Raw genomic sequence first — 4,877 nt, 5'->3', positions numbered from 1 at the left:
GGAAGCGAACAGTCTTCTTACCTGTTGCTCTTCAACTTTATGAAAGACTTTAAACCTTTTATGTTCATCATAAGATATTTTTGTTAATTCATGTACGTTTTGTAAGCTTTAAGAAGAATACTAAACTTCAGTTTTCATCTTCAAGACGTTGTGGAGTGGATTTATTTCAATTACATGGACATTCACAGTGTAAACTGTAACTTTGATTCGGAGAATATCAGCGTAAGAAATAGCACTTTCCTTGCGGTCTCACCAAGATTAAACCTCTACATTTTGTATTTAAGATAAAAATATATATTTTTTAAGTTTTCGTCAGTCAATATTCTCTATCCGGAACTCATCAAGTGGAAAAGTTTTAATTTCACCTGGTTTAATTCAGTAAAAAGTCTTCTTTAGGGAACCTTTTGCTATCCAACTATTAATTGATTAATCGAGAAAATAATCAACAGATATATTTATTTGCAAAATAATCAGTAGTTGCAGCTCTATATATTTTATATAGAATATGAGTTCTAGATTTTATACATTTCAGTCTACGTTTAAATTAATAACTCTAAAATCAACATATATCAAGCGTGGGGGAATCAAATCCTATGAAAATAATAAAAATCGCAGTGTCACTTTGAGATGTAGCTAGACTTACCACTCTGAACATGGAAATTTCTTACATTATAACAGCTTTAAAGAAAAACTTGGTATCCCCTGTTCGTACACAGAATTTAACAAAGTATGCAAAATAATACCTGCTGCTCTGCTGTATCTAACACGAAGCACGAATCTCTGAGACAAATATACAAGGAGCAGTAGCGGCTGGTGAAAAATATTTTTGGTGGGGCTGATATAGCCTAGTGTATGTCTCCAACTAATCCGGAATAAGAATTCAAATAAACAATTGGACAATACATACAATTTAACAGTAATGATTAAATTTACTATATAATAACTAACAGTGATGATTTGGGTCACTGTGACGGGGTTCTTTGGCCTCCAAGAATCCAGGCTCAGTCGGGTTACCGGTGTTGGTGATTTATTGTGCTCAAAAACTCAAAACAGGGTGCAAAAGAAACTAAACATGCACAAGATACTCTGGGCCTCAGCCTCCCTCCAGTTACCAGCAATGTAACAAAGAAACAGAAAACAAAAATTGCCGCTTTTCTTCCCACAGCCCTCATTAAATAGTTTAAGCCCCTACCCTCAGGCTCTCTTATTTCTGATTTCTTCTCATAAATCAGTTTTGTCTATATATTACCTCCACAAACAATTGATGTACAAAAACAAATAATTTTTACAACTTAATTCTTTTACACAGATTCATTGACTTATTCAATTACACCAAACTGGGTTTGAACCCAGCAAAGACGCAGCCAGACTGAAGATGACAAGTCCCCGTAGCATAAACAAGTACACACCCACACCCCCCACACACCCACCCACACACACACACACACACACACACACACACACACACACACACACACACACACACACACACGGCTAACCCCACTGAAATATTAAGTGTGCACCCTCAATACGCCAGCAGGTAACCAGGAACAGCTTGTGTGTTTTAAGTTCATGGAGCTACTGGGCTCAGCGCGAGTGTATTGGTCCTCACAAGCACAGTATAACAGGAATGTGTGTGTGGCGCGCAAAGTTAGAGAGGTTGTTTTAAGCGACGAGGTGGATTCGTCACAGTCACAATAACCATGACATGAAATGTTCATATCCTACAACAGGGATGTTCTTCTGGCAAACGGGTAGATAAATAAGGATCTCACCGAATTTGGTGGAAGCTGCATCTCGGTCGTTACATTCGCCATCTTCCCTCTAATTGTCTGCACCTGCGCTTGGGTTCAGAAGCCTGTTAAAGCGCAGTATTTTCAGCGCCCCAATACCATAAAGTTCCGAGACGCTGATTGGCCATTAAATTCACCTAGCAATAGTACATGATTGACAGATTCTCTGCAAATGTGGGGCTGTCTGATCAGCGCCCCCAGAACAGAGACGGTAGGAGTCTGTCTGTGGAAATCCACAAATTAATGACAGTAGATAGGGAAATGTAGTTTATATAATTTGTTTTGCTTATAGGTACACAGTCTAGAGAGTAAAACTGACATTTATGAGTTAATTTCTAAAAATATATTTTACGTTTCTCTCTTCTTATCAGGGGGGGCGGTGCCCCAGCGCCCCCTATGGGCCGGCCGCCACTGACAAGGAGTCTTGTCAGAACTAAAAATTGAGCAATTGCCTATTAGCAGTGGCGGCCGGCCCATAGGGGGCGCTGGGGCACCGCCCTCCCTGATAAGAAGAGAGAAACGTAAAATATATTTTTAGAAATTAACTCATAAATGTCAGTTTTACTCTCTAGAGTGTGTACCTATAAGCAAAACAAATTATATAAACTACATTTCCCTATCTACTGTCATTAATTTGTGGATTTCCACAGACAGACTCCTACCGTCTCTGTTCTGGGGGCTGTGATCAGACAGCCCCACATTTGCAGAGAATCTGTCAATCATGTACTATTGCTAGGTGAATTTAATGGCCAATCAGCGTCTCGGAACTTTATGGTCTTGGGGCTCTGAAAATACTGCGCTTTAACAGGCTTCTGAACCCAAGCGCAGGTGCAGACAGTTAGAGGGAAGATGGCGAATGTAACGAACGAGATGCAGCTTCCACCAAATTCGGTGAGATCCTTATTTATCTACCCGTTTGCCAGAAGAACATCCCTGTTGTAGGATATGAACATTTCCTGTCATGGTTATTGTGACTGTGAGGAATCCAACTCGTCGCTTAAAACAACCTCTCTAACTTTGCGCGCCACACACACATTCCTGTTATACTGTGTTTGTGAGGACCAATACACTCGCGCTGAGCCAAGTAGCTCCATGAACTTAAAACACACAAGCTGTTCCTGGTTACCTGCTGGCGTATTGAGGGTGCACACTTAATATTTCAGTGGGGTTAGCCGTGTGTGTGTGTGTGTGTGTGTGTGTGTGTACGCGTTTATGCTACGGGGACTTGTCATCTTCAGTCTGGCTGCGTCTTTGCTGGGTTCAAACCCAGTTTGGTGTAATTGAATAAGTCAATGAATCTGTGTAAAAGAATTAAGTTGTAAAAATTATTTGTTTTTGTACATCAATTGTTTGTGGAGGTAATATATGGACAAAACTGATTTATGAGAAGAAATCAGAAATAAGAGAGCCTGTAGGGGCTTAAACTATTTAATGAGGGCTGTGGGAAGAAAAGCGGCAATTTTTGTTTTCTGTTTCTTTGTTACATTGCTGGTAACTGGAGGGAGGCTGAGGCCCAGAGTATCTTGTACATGTTTAGTTTCTTTTGCACCCTGTTTTGAGTTTTTGAGCACAATAAATCACCAACACCGGTAACCCGACTGAGCCTGGATTCTTGGAGGCCAAAGAACCCCGTCACAGTGACCCAAATCATTCCTGTTACTGTTATTATATAGTAAATTAAATCATTACTGTTAAATTGTATGTATTGTCCAAATGTTTATTTGAATTCTTATTCCGGATTAGTTGGAGACATACACTAGGCTATATCAGCCCCACCAAAAATATTTTTCACCAGCCGCCACTGCCTATTAGAGATAAAAAGTGTAACAATCATTTTATAGGGACAGCATTTAAATGTAAAACTTTTCATAATTTTACTGGAATGACAAAAATTCGAATAATAAATGATTTAGGTAACATAGAAAAATATTTTTAATATTTAAAATGGCCAATTCCACAAAAATAAAACAATATAAAATGATTAATAGTTATCATCCAACAATATAAACTCTTAGGAAAAGATTTGGATTTGAGGTGGACGCTTGTGTATTTTGCCTTGAAGAACCAGAAACAATTGAACATCTCTTCTATTCGTGTTGAGTCACAGGTTGCTTTTGGCACAACCTGCATATTAGGCTACGTAACAAAATAGATAATATAACACCTTTTGAGATAAATCAAATATTAACGTACAAGAATGGCATTCCAAAGGATTTATCTGACATGGTCAATGTTTTTATAAGTATGGGAAGATATCATATACATGTATGTAAATGGAAAAATCAAAAACCTTCATTAATCAGTTTCAAAAATTAACTCAAAATCTTCTATTCATCTTTATCTCTCTTAGCCGACAAATATGGACACATACAAAAACTATGTAGTGACATGTCAATATGTCTGGGTTTTTGACTCACAAATTTGCTAAAGTTAACATGATGCAAGAAACTGTCTTGTTGCAGAATGAGTCTGTCTTTTATTCTAATTTAATTATTTTTTAAGTTTTGTTTGTTTCCATTGGTTGTAATATTACTGCCTGTTTATTTATTTATTTATTTATTTATTTATTTATTTATTTATTTATTTATTTATTTATTTATTTATTTATTTATTTATGTATTTCTGTTTGCTTGCACAAGTTAAGTTGATCTCCTGTATACAACTGTTATTTTCTCTTTTGTTGTAAGAAAGAAGAGTCGAGATTCCTACTTGAAAATGTAAATTCATGTCTTTTGTTAAAAAAAAAAATTGCCCCTCACAATATGTCTGCTTGACTTAAGTGTCCTTTCTTCATTGGGCGCCAGGGGGCCTCAGCGCGCTGAACTAGCGGCGCCATTCTCAGACCCAGCAGCTTTCAGGCCTTTACGTTTGTGCTCATGCGCCGTAATATTTTCTTATTTAATTTTTTTTAACTCCAGTCGCTTAAAAATACTCCTGTTTCTCATCCCTAAACACAAATCACACCAAAAATATCTTAAATAATAAAGCACAGTTTCCTTTCTATCTGTGTTACCTGGAATGACCACAGAGTGGCGATAGAGAGCTCAAATCTCGTGAAAACGGACGGGATTTGACCAAAATACC

This window comes from Cyprinodon tularosa, unplaced genomic scaffold, assembly GCF_016077235.1.
Source record: "Cyprinodon tularosa strain WSP-4 unplaced genomic scaffold, ASM1607723v1 ctg1237, whole genome shotgun sequence".
NCBI classification, from domain to species: domain Eukaryota; kingdom Metazoa; phylum Chordata; class Actinopteri; order Cyprinodontiformes; family Cyprinodontidae; genus Cyprinodon; species Cyprinodon tularosa.
Note: the sequence above shows the minus strand (reverse complement) of the source record.